Below are 19856 nucleotides of genomic sequence, written 5' to 3'. Positions count from 1 at the left end.
TTTGGAAAGAAAGTGCAGAATAGTGTTCTTGTTCTTCCTGAACCTGGTTGTCTAGCTTTCCTGATTTCAGGTAAGGCCTCTATTCTTTCAGTAACTCCCCTGCCCCATGAAGCAGCTTGAGTGAAACCAAAGAAAAGAGCTGAATCAAATAAATATGAATTGTCCAGAACCATGTTGGTGGATCAACTCTGCCCAGTGAGGGCTGCCTGTGGTAGCAACTCCCCAGCATCATGATGAAAAGGATTTTCTGTTAAGAGGCAGTGATCAGGAAAGATGGAATGCAAAGTAGATTTGGCAACATTGGTAAACAGTGTGTCCAAGTGAAGGGCTAAATGCAAGCAAGGAGCTGAGGATGAGTGAGGGCTGGTAAGTTGATACCAAGAGACAAAAATGAGGTACAGATTAGTCAATTTATTCAGCAAATAAACGTGGAGACTTCCAAGAGGTAGGGTAATTCTTATGCGCAGCCTGAGCTCTGTGCGGGGCTGGGCTGATCTCTAAATGGACACATTAATCAAACATAATTTCGGGGTGTGACCAAGGCACGATGGTCCTGCTGGGAAGGAAGTGAGTGGTTAACTCCAGAGGAGCAGAGAAAATGTCACGGAGAGAGTGATGCTTGAGTTGGGTAGTGAAGGATGAGTAGGAATTCACCATGTGTCAAATAAATAAACAAATAATTCATCAGGTAGATGGGCACAGTTGAAGCACAGCATGATATGTATAAGATCTTATCTGTATGAGCTCTAGCAAGTCATTTAGCTGCTCTGTACCTCAGTTTCCTCGTCTATAAAGTGGAGATAATAGAGGTGCTTACTTCTACTACTTACTAAAGAGGAAGATATAATCATGTAAATTGCTTAGAACATAGAGCAGTGTCTTCAGAGGAAGGCTTTCAAAATGGCTTGTGCAGAAGTAATCAGGGGTGGGACTTCCCTGGTGGTCTAGTAGCTAAGACTCCATGCTACCAATGCAGGGGGCCCAGGTTCAATCCCTGGTCAGGGAACTAGGTTCCACGTGCCACAAGTGAAAGATTTTGCATGTTGCAACTAGAGATCCCCCACACTGCAATGAAGATCGAAGATCCTGCATGCCCCAACTAAGACCTGTGCAGCCAAATAAAGAAATGAATAAATACATAATTTTTTTTTTTAAGTAGCAGGGGTGAAACATATGCATATTCTCAGGTGGGTTGATAGTCCTAGGCTTTGTGTATACTTAATTGTTCAGTTGTGTCTGACTCTTTATGACCCTATAGACTGTAGCCCGCCAGGCACCTCTATCCATGGGATTCTCCAAGTAAGAATACTGGAGTGGCTGTTATGCCCTCGAGGGGATCTTCTCAACCCAGGGATTGAACCCAGGTCTCCTGCATTGCAGGCAGATTCTTTACCAGCTGAGCCACCAGGCAAGTGCAAGAATACTGGAGTGGGTAACCTATCCCTTCTCCAGGGGATCTTCCTGACCCAGGAATCAAACTGGGGTCTTTTGCACTGCAGGCGAACTCTTTACCAGCTGAGCTACCAGGGAAGCTCTAGGTATCTAGAATAATCAAATTCAAAGAAATAAAGTAGAATGACAGCTGACAAAGGCTGGAGGGAGGAAAGAAAGGAGTTGCCGTTTAGTGGATATAGAGTTTCTGTTTTGCCAAGATGAAAAGAGTTCTGGAGGCTGGTTGCACAACAATATGAATATACAATGGACCACCTAACGATGAGGATTTCAACTGTGTAGATTCACCTATATGTGGGACTTTTTTAGTAGTAAATACTGCAATACTACATGATCTGTGGTTGGCTGGGTCCTTGACTGTAAAGCCATGGATATAGGAGAAAGTGCAGATACAGGGGACCGATAAGTTATATTCAGATTTTCAACTGATAGAGGGTTGAAACCTAACCTCCACATTGTTTGAAGGTCATCTGTGCTTACTGCTATAGAACCATGTAGTAAAAAACAGTTAAGATGGTAAATTTTGAGTTATATGTATTCAACCACAGTAAAAAACACAATCGTGATCAAACCAGCAATACATACGCAGGAGCTAATGTCTGAGTTACACCATTTGGATCATGTGTATGGGGCGATGGTAAATGTGAGGCCAGAGCTGTGGGGTTGAGCCTGGAGAGAGAAGGGTCAGATCACTAAGGGCTATGCTTGGAAATTTGGATCGTATCCTGAAGTTTATCTATCAAGACCCACTGACGATTTTAAAGCAGGAGAGGGACTTGATCCACTTCATCTTTTGGGAAGTATAGAAAATGTACTGAGAAGAGAGAGACTAGAGGCAAGAAACATATAAGGTTATAGATGCAGTAATCAAGGCGAGATGGCCGTGGAGATGGGGCAGGGAATTGCCAAGTACTGAGAAGGCAAAGGCAATCGAACTTGGCCTCTGCTTAGATGCGGGGGGTTTGGAAAAGGGGTGAAATCACCCTAGGAGAGAACAGGATTGGGGACAGTCACATTTACTCTCTGTCTCACCTCAGGAACTTTGCACATCTATCTGTCTGCCTGCAATAGTCTTTTTATCACCTTAGTTGGCTTGTTGACAACAAACTACCGCAGACTGAGTGGCTTAAACAGAAATTTATTTTCTCACAGTTCTGGAGGCTAGAAGTCCAAGATCAAGGTACTAGTTGATTCAGTTCCTGATCAGCTCTTTTCCTGGCTTGCAGATGGCTGCTTTCTCACTGAGTCTTCACATGGTGGAGAGAGAGAATTCTCTCTCTTCATTTTCTTATAAGGCCACAGTCCTACTGAATCAGGGCTCCCCTCTTATGACACTTAAGCATTTAATCATTTGACTGTAATTACCTCCTAAGGACCCTGTCTCTAAACACAGTCACATTAGGGGTTAGGCCTTTAACATATGGAATTTTTATGTGTACGGGGACAGACACAATTAAGTCCATAACATTATCTATCCTTCATACAACTTAGAAATCATCCTCCCTAAGCATTCCTCTTTCTCTAACAGAGTGCTAGGCATCTATGGAAAAAAAGAAAGAAAGCAAGCTAACAAAACAGCCCAAGACTGCTGTCCTGGGAAAGGCCTGCTTTCAAGGCTGGATTTTGGCTGGCATCTTGGAACTTGGATTTCAGGAGGGTTTCCATCTGTTCCCTCATGATGCCTAAACTATTGGTACAAACAATGTAGTTTACGCCAAGCACCTGCTTTCCTTCTGGGAGTATGGAGTTTTTTGGTACGTGCTAGTGACAGCAGGAGATGTGGGTTCAATACCTGGGTCAGGAAGGTCCTCTGGAGTAGGAAATGGCAATCCACTGCAGTATTCTTGCCTGAAAAATTCCATGGACAAAGGAGCTTGGCGGGCTACAGTCCATGGGGTCACAAAGAGCTGGACACGACTGAATGAGCACACGCCCATGGAGAGAGTATGCCTGCGTGACCAGCCTCCTGTAAACCTCGTGGGTGCTGAGTTTCTAGTGAGATTCTCTCGTAGACACAACCTCACGTTGTTGTCACCGTTCAAAGCTGGAGGAATTCAGGGTGTCCTGTATCCATCGTATGTTCTCCCTTAGCTCCTTGGGTCATAATTCTTACCATCCTCTACTGTCATTTTCCGTTTACTTATATTCCTCACTAGACAGCAGGCTACTTGAGGGCAGAGCCAGTATCCTGCTTATTACAGTGCTCCTGGCATTCAGTACCCACATCAGGCAGTTATGCACGGAGGGTCTCCCCTTACAGCATGCAGAGCTGTCCTGAGCACTGCCACGACAGTGGTGAACAAGGCAGGTGAAGTCTCTGTTCTGATGGCGATCAACCTAGCTTTTGTGATTTAACCAGTGCTTACAGAATAAGGAGGAAGATGATCCACCATAGGACAGGAAAGAGAAATGACTGGGGAGGTGACTCAGAGCCTTCTGTGGTGTCATCAAGTCTGTGGAAGAGAGACTTTGAAGATGGAGAGGGTGGTCAGCAAGGTGAAAGTCTTCAGAGAGACAGAGTACAAAGAAGGTTGAGATGTGTCCAGTGGATCTGGCATTTATATCCTTGGAGACCTTTGCCAGAGCAATTTTAGTGTAGGGGGCGGGGAAATGCAGACGCCGTGGCCTGAGGAATGAATGGGACATGAACAGTGGGGACAGGGAGTCTGGATGACTTACTTGAGAAGGCTGACTATGAAGGGAGGAGAAGTGGAGTGCGGTCAAAAGGGATCTCAAGCCAAGGGAGGATTTGAAAGCATAAACACCTTGAGTGAGTTCACAGGCTGTGCAGAAGGAGTTGCCAGAGTGAGAAGGCAGATGTACAAGGTTGAGAGGATACAAATGATAGAGCAAGGTCTCAGAGGAGCTATGGCAGATGAATTACTCCACAGAGAGGAAAAGGGGGCAAATGAGGAGTGAGGCTATAGAAGAACCGTAACCTAGGAGGGCTGCAGAGGGTTACCTCTCCAGATAACCTTGTTGGAACACGAAGTGGGAGGTAAGGACATCCTTGACAGTGGCCATAGGACATCCTTGAGTAGGTTCTTGAGTAGTAGACTTGAGGAGGTTCTCAATGGTCTCAGAGGGAATTGGTAACAGGAGCTGACTCAGATGGTTCCGTTCAGTTCAGTCGCTCAGTCGTGTCCGACTCTTTGCGACTACAAAAGCTTAGGAAGTTATAATTTTGCAGTGACGCTAATCCCCAGGGTGATTATGTGATTATGTGGCTGAATGGCTTTCTCCTGGTGTGTTTAGAACTCTAGTCATCGGATCCAAGAGAGGGATGTGAAAGGGATTTAGGGTTAAAATTTTACAGAATGGTTGTAACAAAAGGATAAGGCAGTGAAGGAGTTGAGGGTATGCGTGAGAAAGCAATCCACTTGATTGGGCATGGAGTACAAGCAGAAAAAGAAGGGAACAAGGACATGGAAGGTCAGTGGGCACAAAAAATTTCTCCATAAAATCAAAGGACAAGTTACATGGAAAAGAGGGATGGAGATAGCTGGGGATGTAAGAAGTTATTGGGTGCGTGTTCAGTTGTGTCCGAGTTTGCAACACTATGGACAGTAGCCAGCCAGGCTTCTCTGTCCACGGAATTCTCCAGGCAAGAATACTGGAGTGGATTGCCATGCCCTCCTCTAGGGCAAGAGATCCAAGCCGCGTCTCCTGAGTCTGCTGCATTGCAGGTGGATTCTCTACCTACTGAGCCATCTGGGAAGCCCATAAGAAGTTATTCGTATAACATTAACTTCCAATGAGTAGTAATTTGTGGGTAGAGCTCTTATGATAGCAAAATCCAAGCATGGCTTAGGGCCTTATACTGACTGCAGTGTATTTGGAGTGAGCAGGAAGGAAGGAGGTCAAGAAGCTGGGAGGGTGGGGGCCTGGGTGGATGAGCCTTGTCAGTGCTGAGCTCATCCAGGATGGTGAGAGGAGCTACAGTGGAGAGCAAGGTGTGAAGCCGGTTATGATGTCTGACGTGAAACAGGTATAGGACACTGATAGACTGTAGAAAAGGGTCTCAAAGTGTCATCTACCACTTTCCTTTATACGCTCTATGCTTTAGCAAATGGAACCACTGTTTGCCACCCAAAGGTCCTCTTCTTTGCCGGTTGCTCAAGCTTTCTCTGCTTTTGAAACATCCTTACTTTCAGTTCTCTCTGATGAAATTCTAGGCTCCTTCAATGAAGCTCCTCCTTCATGAAGATTTTCTGATTTCAACCACTCACTTTTATCCTCCCATAATATTTTGTAATTTATTTTTTTGTGGGGGGGAGGAATTTAATATTCTGCTGTATATTAAAGGGTTTAATGTTGATAGATTTTTTCCACTGATAACATGTGTATTCCTTGAAATTAGGGATGTATCATGTTCATCCTTGTGTCATTCATAGTCATAACATGTAGTAACAACTGGTGAGTGTTCATGGGATGGAATGAATAGTATGATTTCAGAGTAGGAGCTGAGTTTGGTTTAATTCTGTGTAATTTAACATTCAGGACAATGGTAAATAATTGTTCCAAGAATTACTAACTCTTTGTTTTGTTTTTCCTTCTGTGGAAGGATCTTTAGATATTTTTGTTAAGGGTCTTAAATTTATAGAAATTATTATTGAATACCGTCTGCTAGGGTCTGAGGATACAAAGATAAAAAAAAAAATCATGGCTCCTGCCTTTGAGGATCCTCATACTGAATTTGATTAATAAAACAGGAGTGGAATCTTTCCAAAAACGGAGCTGTCTGCATCAGAAAGTGTGCACTCCGTCACTTGGATGAGGCTCTTCCGATTTAAGTCCTAGGCTAGAAGATTTACCTCTTGAAGGTCAGAACTGTCAGGGGAGATCCTTTGATTCTTCCCATAATCAGAGCACTGAGGCCACATTTACAATATTAAGGAGTGACCCCACAATCTCTGAGGCCACTGTGGTGTATATGGAAATGCTGGACAAAGAATCTAAAGGCCTGAGTTTGAGTTTTAGCCCTCTCCCTAGATAAACTTTTTGTTTGCTTGTTTCTGAGCTTCAGTTTTCTCATATGTAAAATGCGGATAATAATTATGGAGATGATAAATATAAAAGGGCTATTCAAATAGTGCTGTGTTATACCAGTGTTAATTGCTACGTGGAGTAAATGAAAGTGTGCTTCTAGGCTCTGCTTTGCAGATCGTGGGTGTTACTATTGTTGTCATTCAAGCCCTTCCCTCTTCTCACTTCCTGTTGCCTCTGCTGCTGGCCCTCAGTAACTCCCTCACTTGTAATGGCATCATCAGAGCAGACATGGAGTTCTGTGCAAGCTGGTGAAAGTCCACTGCCTTCCTCCACTGTCTGCACACATCTATGCTGTCCTTAACATTCTTCTAGGCTGGTGGCTGGAATCCACTGAGGTCCTCCACATAGTTGCTTTTAGTCTCTAGCTGTTAGGGGAAGCACACTGATTGAAACCGCCCACCCTGGCCAGGCACCGCAGTAACTATTTGCATGAGTTGTTTTAGGACAGGAGGTCCTGGTAAGGAACAGGGAACTAATAAGCCACCACCAACCGGAAGAGTTCGGGAAAGGTCAAAAGGAGACACCACATGTGTGACCACCTCCCAGAATCCTTCTCTCTGGCATCCATCTTGGCTGAACAAGGTGTGCACCATCAGGAAGGACTCTGAGTCAGAATGATTGGCTAAAGACAACCCGGAAACTAAGCCCATCACCATAAAACCCGAGACTGTGAGCCACGTGGCAGAGCAGTTCTCCTGGGTTCCCTTACCCTGCTGTTCTCCACCCGGGTGCCCTTTCCCAAAAAAATCTCTTGCTTTGTCAGCACATGTGTCTCCTTGGACAATTCATTTCCAAATGTTAGACAAGAGCCCAGTTTTGAGCCCTGGAAGGGGCCCTCCCTTCCTGCAACACAACTGCTGTTAGCAGACGTGAGAGATTTTCTCTTTCACGATGTCCCACAGCAAGTTGTTGCATGTATGTTACATTGATTCTCCTAGGAGGCCACACCATATCAGATCCATGTCTGATCCACTGTGATCTGAATGTGTCACCAAAATAGTCTCAGTGAATCTGTATCATTCAGTTTTTGGTCCAAACTTTTCATCTTCGAATTCAAGGTGAAATTCTAATTCCAGCTGTTCTTTTCATTATTTCCTTTCATTTGCTGCAAACTCTGGTCAAGTGGCAACTTTCACTGTTGTCTGTAGGCAGGGTTGATCCTCTAATCATTTCTCACTGGTTCATTCACACTAGTTGTTAAAATATTGGTGTTCTTCTCTACCAGTTGCTGAATGTCCTCTCTTGCCTGAATCCCTGAGTGCCATTCACCTGAAGCCCCAGCCACTTGTCCCTCTCCTGGGCCACATGATTCCCATAATCAAGTAACTTAAGAATTGATGCATGGAGTAAGGAGGGTCTCTGGGACCCACTCCATTCTGGTAGCCTGGCCACTGTCCTGATTGGTCAGTGTTTGGTCACAGTGTGAATATCTTCCAGTCTTTAGGAGCCCCACAATTTCCCACTTAATGATTTTTTTTCTTGTGTTCCCTTCCTTTAGTCTGGAATGTTTTCCTTTGTCTTATGTCCAAATACCTGTACAAAGACTTAACTCATACAGAACCTTCTCCAGGAAGCCTTTTACTTGTATCTTCCAACTAAAAAGGATCTGTCTCTTCATTGATCTACCACAGCCCTTTATCTGCACTTTTTTGTGGCGTGTGTTACACCCTATCTTGAATTATAGCTGTTTAAGTATGTGCAACTTTTTTTCCCCCCTGTTACACTGTTGACTTCTTGAGGACCAGGTCTACCATAATTCCACTGTGGGGGTGGGGGGGGGCACAACCCACTCACCCTAAATGGCAGTGAGTCCTTCCCCTACTAATACTCTGGGTCTAGGACATGGTGTGATGGGTTAGTAGTAAGCAGGGGGACTTTTATGTGACAAATGAAGAATTTAAAGGTTCTTGTGGTCTGGATTCAATGGTTTGACATTTTTGTATAGTGAGACTTCCTTCTGTTTCATCTTTCCCTGAATCCCATACCCCTACCTTCCGGCTCTTGCAAGGCCTAAGAGTGGGCAGGTTAGTTCAACTCTGTTCCCAAGCTTTAGAGAGAGAATATATGAGTTAGGGTGCTTTAGCGGTGAAGATAACAGGAAGTTGACGTAAGACAGTTTAAAGAAGCATGAAATTATTTTTTGTCTTTATAACAGGAGGTCCCTGGAGCAGAAAAGGCTCCAGGGCTGACTGATTCAACAGCTTAGTGATGTAAGAGGGGATGAGATTCTTCTATTTTTTTACCCCATGATCCACCTTACCATTGTAATCCCAGGTGAAACATACAGGGTATGCATTTCCTTGTTCACACCCCAGGAAGAAACTTGTTTTTCTTTTCCAGAAACTCTGGACAGGGCTCTCTTAAATCTCATTGCCCCAAATGGGTTAGGCCTGTCTGTCCCTGTACAAATAGATGGCCAAAGGGATGGAATTACCTCACTTAGCTGAGACAAATTGTTTAGGGATGGAATGGGCATTGTGTGGCTGTGTTGGGAGACTGTATTTTCCAAAAATGGCCATAACACTATCTGCCCTCCCACAGGCTCTTCTTACAATGTGACTCACACTCCTCCCATCAAGAGGTAGGATCTTTATTCCTTTTTCTCTGTCGTTCCCCTGGCATTCTGTGATGACCTGGGAATGGGGTGGGGAGGGAAGCTCAAGAGGGAGGAGATATAACTGTGGCTGATTTTTGTTGTTATATGGCAGAAACCAACACAACATTGTAAAGCAATTTTCCTTCAATTAAGAAATAAATTTTAAAAAAGAGGTAGAATCTATATTTTCTCTCCTTGAACCTGGGAGAGTGTGTGGTGACTACTTTGGAAGTGACTCTACATATTTCTGAGTGTTGGTGTTGTTCAGTAGCTAAGTTGTGTCCAATTCTTTGCAACCCCATGAACTGCAGCACATTAGGCTTCCCTGTCCTTTGCTGTCTCCCTAAGTTTGCTCAAACACATGTCCGTTGAGTCAGTAATGTCATCCAACCATCTCATCCTCTGCCACCCTTTCTTCCTTTTGCCTTCAATCTTTCTTAGCATCAGGGTCTTTCCCAGTGATTCAGCTCTTCTCACCAGGTGGCCAAAGTATTGGAGCTTCGGCTTCAGTCCTTCCAAAGAATAGTCAGGGTTGATTTTTTTCAGGAATGCTTGGTTTGATCTTGCTGTCCAAGAGACTCTCAAGAGTCTTCTCCAGCACCACAGTTTGAAAGCATTGTTTCTTTGGTGCTTGAGCTTCTTTGACTTCTGAGCCTTGATGTTAAAAGGTGACATGGAGTTCCCCTGCTTCTGTTTTGGGATGCTCACTCAAGAAACCCAGCCACCATACTGCGAAGAAGCCCAGGCTGCCTCCGGGATAGATCCATGTGCAGAGGACCCACTAGCCAGCACTAAGTAGCCAGCGTGTGAGTGAGTTATCTTGGAAATGGATCCTTTGGCCTCGTCAGACTGCCTTGCGAACACCGTGTGAAGCAGAGGAGGGCTGTTTTATAAGCTGTTAAGTTTTGGAGTTGTTTGTTATCAGCAATAGACAGCAGGAACTGGGGTGCACTGCAGAAATAATAGTATTTCCTTAGTGCTTTCTCTGGTGTCTTACTCTTTTTGTCGATGAATTGGTTAGATGTCAAGGGCAAGGCTTAAAGTGAGGAAAGATTTAAAGCCTGAAAGGAATTTTATTGTTTAGCTCAACTTATTCACTCTCTGGGATTTCTATATGGAATTTGGGGGTTCATGCTTTATAACAGGGACTTTGCCCATCTCCCTCAAGAAATTGCAGTGGAAGATGGCTGATTGTGATTGGGATGTTCAGGATCCAAGGAAAATCATCATGATGAATATCTACTCCCTTTTTATTTAAAACGTGGCCAATTCTGGAAGGAGTAAGCCTTGCTAAGGAATCTTCTTAGCTGTTTTTCTTATTCTAGGAACCAGGGTCTTAAGTTGCTGTCAGAAGGGTGCACTCAACTCAAGTAAATATTCCCCACAGGAACTTATGTATTTGCTTTAACTGGAGATGAGAATGACTGAACTCACACTTTAGAAAACCCTATATTCAGTTTTTTAAAATTAATTTTTATTGGAGTATATTTGCTTTACAATGTTGTGTTAGTCTCTACTGTACAGCAGAGTGAATCAGCCATTCATACACATATATCCCCCGCTTTTGGACTTCCTTCCCATTCAGGTCACCACAGTGCATCAAGTAGGCTTCCCTGTGCTAGAGAGTATGTTCTCATTAATTCTCTAAACAAGTTATACATAGTATCAGTAGTGTATATGTGTCAATCCCAATCTACCACTTCCTCTCACCTGCCTTTTCCCCTTTGGTGTCTGTATATTTGCTCTTTACACCTGTGTCTCTATTTCTGCTTTGTAAATAAGACCATCTATACCATCTTTCTAGATTTCCCTTATATGTGTTAATATATAATATTTGTTTTTCTCTTTCTAACTTACTTCACTCTGTATGATATGTATGTATGATACTCTCTCGGTCCATCCATATCTGTACAAATGACCCAATTTCATTCCTATTTATAGTTGAGTAAGTTATGACCAACCTAGATAGTATATTCAAAAGCAGAGACATTACTTTGCCAACTAAGTTCTGTCTAGTCAAGGCTATGGTTTTTCCTGTGGTCATGTATGGATGTGAGAGTTGGACTGTGAAGAAGGCTGAGCGCCGAAGAATTGATGCTTTTGAACTGTGGTGTTGGAGAAGACTCTTGAGAGTCCCTTGGACTGCAAGGAGATCCAACCAGTCCATTCTGAAGGAGATCAGTCCTGGCATTTCTTTGGAAGGAACGATGCTAAAGCTGAAACTCCAGTACTTTGGCCACCTCATGCGAAGATTTGACTCATTGAAAAAGTCTCTGATGCTGGGAGGGATTGGGGGCAGGAGGAGAAGGGGACGACCGAGGATGAGATGGCTGGATGGCATCACGGACTCGATGGACGTGAGTCTGAGGAACTCCGGGAGTTAGTGATGGACAGGGAGGCCTGGCGTGCTGCGATTCTTGGGGTCGGGAAGAGTTGGACACGACTGAGCGACTGAACTGACTGAATATTTCATTGTGTCTATAGACCACATCTTCTGTATCCATTCCCCTGTCGATGGACATTAAGTTACTTCCATGTCCTGGCTATTGTAGTAGTGCTGCTGTGAACATTGGAATGCATGTATCTTTTTGAATTGTGGTTTTCTCTGAGTATATGCCCAGTAGTGAGATTGCTGGGTCATGTGGTCGTTCTATATTTAGTTGTTAAAGGAACGTCCATACTGTCTTCCATAGTGCCTGTATTAATTTACACTCCCACCAACAGTACATGGGGGGTTCCCTTTTCTCCACAGTCTCTTAAGCATTTATTGCTTGTAGGTTTTTTGGATAATGGCCATTCTGACCCGTGTGAGGTGATATTTCACTGTAATTTTGATTTGTGTTTCTTTAATAATTAGTGCTATCATCTTTTCATATGTTCATTGGCTATCTGTATGTCTTTGGAGAAATGTCTATTTAGGTCGTCCACCCATTTTTTGATTGAGTTGTTTGGTTTTTTTGATATTGAGCTGGTTGAGCTGCTTCTATGTTTTGGAGATTAATGCTTTGTCAGCTGCTTAATTTGCGAATATTTTCATTATGAGGGTTGTCTTTTCATCTTGTTTCTGATTTTCCTTTGCTGTGCGAAGCTTTTAAGTTTAATTAGGTCTCATTTGTTTATTTTTATTTTCATTGCTCTAGGAGGTGGGTCAAAAAAGATCTTGCTGCAATTTATGTCAAAGTGTATTCGGTCTATATTTTCGTTTACATATACAGTTTTAAAAATGTTAACTCAATCATAAATATATAAATAATAGAGTAATATGGTGTGATTTTGATAGTAACAAATTCTGTCTCTCTTAGGAATCTGACTAAGCTTAAGTAGGTGTGGTTAAAGGAATACTTGCTGTCTTGATCTTCTACTTTGTAATCTTGAGTTTGCTTATCTCCCTGAACTTTTATGTACCTGCTCTTTGCCTTACTGGCCCCATTATGTGATCCACATCGATCCCTCCCTGATATTCAAAGCTCTTACTGTGAAATCTTATAATGTGTTGACAATTTCTTAAAGTTCAGACTTCAAGCACTATCTTCACGAACTAATTTGCAGTTGCAGACTTGAATATTGCTGAAACATAGGAGGTGTAGCCTTTCTGTTGAGTGTATTTTGCAATGTTTACTAAAGTGACTTGTTCTTGGAATTGGCTTTCCTTTCTCTGCACCTCCTTTGCCCTGCAACCTGGCAACAGTTGAACTTAGGCAGAACATCTGAGCCTTGGGCAGAAAGAGAACAACTTCTAGATTCCAAAGAAGAGAATTTCTTCTCTTTCTCCTCCACTGATCAAATGTGGAGGTAACTTCGGTTGCTGCCTGAATTATAAGATGGAACATCCCTATGACTTTGGTCACTTTGGGTTCTTATTATTTAAAAGGTTTCTGTTATTTGAACCATATTCAGTAAGTATTTGTTGGGTGAATGAATGAATTTTCTCTGGGTTGGAATCTTGGAGCTGATTCCATTAGAGCTGAAGACCATGAAGCTCAGAGGGGTTGCAGGGATTGGTGAGGAGAGAGGCAGGCTTAGAACTAGGTCTTCTGGCTTTACTGCAAATACTTGCTCATCTTAGGACTCAACAGAGCAGCCCTTTCTTTCTGAAGGTACTCCTGCTGGTTTCTCTCATCTTCTCCCCATCCAGTAGAGCTGACCACTGCCTCCACAGTACCCTGATGTCCTTGATGGTTGCAGGCAGTTATTTATCTACATGTACATCTCTTCCCTGTTGAGACTATAAGCTCCTTGAAGAGGAGGCCATATCTTAATTGTTGCTGTTCTTTTTTTTAAAATAAACATTTAGTTCAGTTTGGGCCTTGAATATGTAAATGAGCAGATGAGTGCATATAGTGTCTGCATATCTTATATTTTTCCTGTGTGATAGTAAATCCAGCCCTCTATAAACTTGTCAGATCAAGTGCTTCAACACTTTATGATATTTTCCTTAGACTTTGCCAGGAGCCAGCACACGAGATCCCACCCATGACAAGGTCAGGAGGAGAAGACCTGACAAGCAAGGCAGATCAGGACTCCAGGGATTTTGAAAAGCTGCCCCGGCGCTCACCGTAAAGATGATATCTATCTTTCTGAAGCTTGCTATACTAGACTGCTCCCTAATTTCTGTGACACAGGCAGAAGGCCTTCCCCGATCTCTTTCCAAACAAATTCAACTTAAAACTTTAATCAGTATGTCCCCCGGACGGTGGCATCCTATAAGATTATCCGGGATGAAAAGAGTCTTCCAATCTAAACCCCTTTCGCTAGCATTTTAGTTTGCTTGACAAATGTGTTTGTGCCCTTGGTACTAATGCACATGACTGATCACAATACCTTAATCATAAACAGCATAAAGAACCTGAACACACAAAAGGCCCTAATAGGCACAGAGCCCTTCGGGGGGTGAGGAAGCCCTATTAGAAAACATAAAAAAATATTCTATAAAGTTGTTACTGGATCAATGTTTGCTTGCTGTGCTCTTAATGTGCTGAGGTTGTACAGTAAAAACTATTGTTAATATAGTTAGGAATTTAGAAAATAAGTGTTTAGCCCTAGTGTGAAAACAACGAGACAATTGTATAAATTTAGCTGGTGACTTCTGCAAAAGAACAGACCTTTCTGTTACATTTCTACTATGTTGCAACCTGCTGTGCCTTTACCCTATGAGACTGCAACTGTCTGTTGTTAAGCTCAAGGCAAATGGAAAATAAAGAATCGATTAGGGAAAACAGGTTTTACATTCACCCAGTCTGCAGGAAAAGGTCACAAAATGTCAATAGGCCCCAAGACCAGAAGATAATGCACAAAAGACTCTTATAAACAAAGAAGTATGCAGAAAACACTTTAAGGTCAAACTGATGTAATGTTAAACTAACTTTTGCATCAGTCAGTATTAGTTCAGTTCAGTCACTCAGTCGTGTCCTACTCTTTGCGACCCCATGAATCACAGCACGCCAGACCTCCCTGTCCATCACCATCTCCTGGAGTTCACTAAGACTCACGTCCATCGAGTCCGTGATGCCATCCAGCCATCTCATCCTCTGTCGTTCCCTTCTTCTCCTGCCCCCAATCCCTGCCAGCATCAGAGACTTTTCCAATGAGTCAACTCTTCGCATGAGGTGGCCAAAGTATTGGAGTTTCAGCTTTAGCATCATTCCTTCCAAAGAACACCCAGGGCTGATCTCCTTCAGAATGGACTGGTTGGATCTCCTTGCAGTCCAAGGGACTCTCAAGAGTCTTCTCCAACACCACAGTTCAAAAGCATCAATTCTTCGGCGCTCAGCCTTCTTCACAGTCCAACTCTCACATCCATACATGACCACAGGAAAAACCATAGCCTTGACTAGACGGAACTTAGTTGGCAAAGTAATGTCTCTGCTTTTGAATCTGCTATCTAGGTTGATCATAACTTTTCTTCCAAGGAGCAAGTGTCTTAATTTCATGGCTGCAATCACCATCTGCAGTGATTTTGGAGCCCCCCAAAATAGTCATCCTTAACGTGCAAACTCAGGGTATAAAAACTCCCTGAGAGAATAAACAGACAGACCCTGCCTCATACCAGCCTGGTCTCACTCTGTCTTTCTCTCTTGCTGACGCCGTCCATCCTAAGGGTATCCCTGGATCCTGCTGAGGGTGGAGCCCAGCAGACTTTGTGTATATGTCTATATATGTGCATCTTAATCTTTTCTCTTAAAACTCACTGTTATTATTAGAAAAAAAAATACAGGCTTATTATTAAAAATTGCTTTGGAGTGAAAAGCAAAAGCTGGTTGTTCCTTCTACACCCAGTATCCTCTGTAATTTGTTTCTTGAGGTTTTTTCCATTATTTTGTTTGATTTACATATAAGGTGTCACATTATATATAATCATTCACTACTTACTTTGTTTTCACTTAATGATCTATTTTGGACATCTTTTCATATCAGTGCATATATTTCCATCTTCTTCTGCTTAATTATTGCATAGCATTCTATAATACAGATATAATATCCAGTGTCTAGTAGTGGACTTTTACTGAAAGATGGTTGTGTGTGTGCTTAGCCGCTCGGCGGTGTCCAACTCTTTGCGACCCCATGGACTGTAGCCCCCCAGGCTCCTCTGCCCATGGAGATTCTCTAGGCAAGAATACTGGAATGGGTTGCCACGGCCTCCTCCAGGGGATCTTCCCAACCTAGGGACTGAACCCAGGTCTCCCACATTGCAGGTGGATTCTTTACCATCTGAGCCACCAGGGAAGCCTGAAAGACAGCTGGTTTCAATTTTTCCTTAAGAAATGTCCAGAAATCCTGTACACATACAGGCATAACTGGAGGAGAAATTCTTAGATGTAGTATCAGTGATTTCCTGGATAGGAGCATTTACATTTTTGACAGATGTTGGAAAACTGTCCTTCTTAGGTTAGTAGTTTTTGATAGAGAAAGCAAGTCACTTCTTATGTCTGGGAATCAGCAAGTCATCTGAACGTAAAATATGAAATGGAATCAAAGGGCTTAACTGCAGTGGTGCATTCCTGTGCTTCCTCCTAGATGTAAGGTATTTCTGGAGCCCACTGGTAATGTTGCTTTGGCTCTGGTTGGCTTCCTTCAGCCACCCTTTCCTCATTTCCAGCCCAGCCTAGAGAACTCCCTTGGCTCCACAGTGAGCGAATTGGCTCTTGGCAAAATCCCACTCTGCTGCTTAGTCAGCCCTTGATCAAAAGCCAAAGCAAAAATATCCGTCAGCCTCAGGAACAGGAATTACCAGTTTCTTAGTCAAGTCCCTGCTGCTAGAAAGATCTGTGATTTCCCAGCTATGATCCAGAGTGTGGCCTCTCCTTGTGGTTTGGTGGGTGCTCTTTAAGAGGAGGAAAGAAAAGCATATTTTTTTTTTAGAGCAAGGCAGCATGCATTTTTCAGTGGCAAACTTAAAACAGGAAAGAAACTCTGTTAAACAGGCTCACATTGTGGGGATGGAAAGATTGTTTAGTCGGTAAATATTTATTGAGCCTATACCCTGTGCTAGGTAGTGCAGCAAAGAACAGAGTAGGCGTGGGGTAGGGAAGGGGAGGGAGGAGGAGAGGGGGGTTGGGCAAAGCAGGGCCGAGTGCCTGCGGAGCGCCTCCTGTTCTGGTCCCATAAATCAGGAGCTGAGAGGAGCACTCGAAGTCTGTCTCCTGATTTTATTCTCTACGGAGGAGGACCTGCTGCTGTGTCTCTCCCTTCGAAGCCAAGCTGATCAGTAAGAGATCTAGCCGTGAACCGGAAACTGGTGGTTTTGATGGTCCGAGTGGAAAAAATTAACGTTTGCTCATACAGGATTTGGGGCCTGGGGCAGGAGAGAGGCTCAGAGCCGCTACCCAGGAAGTGACTCAGGAGCATGTACTGTCTGAGTTGCAGTTTTCTTTATCTCTCTGGAGAGCTTGTGGGTGGATGGGGGCGGGGGATGGTTAGGGAGGGTGCCCCTGAGCGGGGCGGCTATGGGCTCAGTGGTCCCAGCCCTAGGGGCGTTTGGGTTCTGTCAGGCTCCACTTGATTTCCTGACTTGGGACACCTTGGTAGCCAGAACTCTAATAATTTAGAGATGTGAGCACCACCTGTTGTCACAAATACTTGGAGGCTGTAAAAATGCCAGAAGTCCTGCCCTAGACGTTGCCAGAAAGAAATGCTGTTGAGGTACCTTGTGCTCTCCATCCGCCGTCATTGTTCACAATCTCAGAAGGTGGCAGCCCTGTGACTTCAGGGCTGGAAGCTGGGGCCGGAGTTACCCTGGGTTACAGAGCTAGTGATGAGAAGGTGGGGCAGACATATCTAATTTATTTCATGGACACACCTAATTCATTACAGGTTTCAACTAGAAGAAGCTGTCTATATAGGAATCACATGAGGCCTTAAACCCTTACTATACCAGGAGAAATAATTATCACCATTTACCATCTGGGTCCAGAGTGGTCTATCTGTCTATCTTTTGAATCATTTTATAATTTATAGAAGAATAAGGAAATAGTAAAAATAACTGTATTAGATATAGCAAACTCATTTATTCCTTATTTTCCTGGATTTGAAGATACACTCATATGTTTGTATGTGTGTCTATGTTTGATGTGTGTATACATTCACACACACATACATAGGCACGTATATATATCATCTTTATTCCATAGTTGCAAAATATTTTCATTTTTATATTTATAAATACCAAATGATCAATCCAATGAATTTTTTTATTTCTGTATCAACTCTTTCTTTCCAGTTGCCTTGTTATATGCACCTGCCTTCAACATCAATATGGCAAATATATCAAGTAAATTTTAGTGCATAAAAATGAGGTGAAAGAATAATGTCACATGTCTTTTTAGCAAAATGGTTGAGTAAGGTTCATGCATAATATTGTGTGACACAGTTCTTCCTGTTGAGTAACTAGCTGGATGAAAATACTATATTTCTTTTTGCTCTTAGAAACATTTTTACTTATTGAGTCCTGCAAGCTTATTTGGAGGAAGGATAGCTACTTGTATTCCTTTTATGAAATAATGGTCTTCACTGTCAGGGAATGCCATCTTCCACTACCCAGCATTCAGCTTTGGGAGAGGCAGACACCAAGGTGTGAGGAGGGCAGGCAGCACCTAGCTATCCAGCCAGAGCAGCAGAATAAATCCTGGTAACCAGTGAGGTAACAATATCTCGATAAGACCATATCTTGCTCTCCCAGGCATTAATCCCTGAGCTTGAGTAAATTCACTGGGAATATTGTCATCTGAACATGCAAAGTCTGAGATTATGATCAATTAAAATAATAAATTGATTATGATCAGTTTATATGATCAATTTATACGATCAATTTTGCTGTGGTCATTAGAGAGTTTGCTGTGGGTCTCTTTACGTTTATTTTTTAATTCATGTGATAGTTGTAAGATTTGTTCTTTTGCTGATTTTCTTCTCTTTGCTACTAGGTGAACAAAATGAAAAATTCTAACTTTTCAGCTGTGCTCAAGAAAAGCTAAAACAAATCAACAGCATACATAGAAACTTTCAAAAATAACTTTTTGAGAGATGATGCAATGCTTTGGGTACTGCCTGTGAAAACTGAAGTTTGTTACAGATGCTGTCACAATGATTTGTTTCACCCTTGTGGTATTTTCTTGGTGTTCCTGTCATTCTTGTTTTCTCATATCTTGAGATGTTTCATGATAGAGAAAAAATGTGATCACGAAGACCTCAAAATGTAGCGTATGCGTGTGTGCTTAGTCACGTCCAACCAGACTGTAGCCTGCCAGGCCCCTCTGTCCGTGGGATTTTCCCAGCAAGAATAGTGGAGTGGGTTGCCATTTCCTCCTCCAGGGGATCTTCCCAATCCAGGAATCAAACCTGTGTCTCCTGTGTCTGCAGAATTGGCAGGTGCATTCTTTACCACTGAACCACCTGGGAATCCGAAATATAGCTTACTTTCTAAAATAGTCCAATGGACCCATATGGTAATTAGAAGACACAATGAGTTTTATTAAAAAAAAAAAAAAGTCATTCAGTCTTCCCTTTGTTCTTTAGAAGAACTCTAGGAAAGAATAAGAAATCTTTGCAAATAGAGCTGCTGAAAAAGGAAAGTCAAAATGTAAAGTGTACGTTTCTTTAAAGCTTACAGCAAAACCCAATATTTGTCTGACATAATTTCCTTTTATTCTCCCAGTATCTGGAGGTTTTGTTGGGGAAGAAGTCAACCATGTATGTAGAGGCTCTTTGAGGGTGGCAGGTGTCATTAGTTCAGATGCCAACACTGTGGTCTTAGAAGAGCTGAGATGGGCCTCACCTCCTTATCTGCTTTCATCTCATGGAGTCCCTGACCCTCTCACCTCTCTGTCTGTCAAATACATTTAGGCCTCTTTTGCTGACCTCCCAGGCCAACTCCATGGACTACCTGAGCATTTCAGTCAACGACAGTCTCATTTCCATTCAGTCATGTCTTTGTTTTGCTTTTTGCTTTAATATATATTTATTTGGCTGCACTGGGTCTTAGTTGCAGCAAGCGGGATCTTTAGCTGTGACATGCAAACTCTCAATAGTGGCTTGTGTGACCCAGTTCCCCGACCAAGGATTGAATCCAGGATCCCTGCATTGGGAATGCAGAGTCTTAGCCGCTGGACCACCAGGGAAGTCTCAGCTTCAATTGTGTCTTGAAGTGGTTGTCTGTCCAACAGCACCCTCCCAATCTTCAGCGTATCCTCGTTGCACCCCCTCAGCCGTGGCTGGGCACAGGGAGGAAGAGCAAGGAGTCATGGATCCTGTTTTCCCCACTTCAGCC

The sequence above is a fragment of the Capricornis sumatraensis genome, chromosome 2 (genome assembly GCF_032405125.1).
Source record: "Capricornis sumatraensis isolate serow.1 chromosome 2, serow.2, whole genome shotgun sequence".
Taxonomy (NCBI): Eukaryota; Metazoa; Chordata; class Mammalia; order Artiodactyla; family Bovidae; genus Capricornis; species Capricornis sumatraensis.
The sequence above is the reverse complement of the archived record's forward strand: the minus strand, read 5'-3'. Positions refer to the sequence as shown.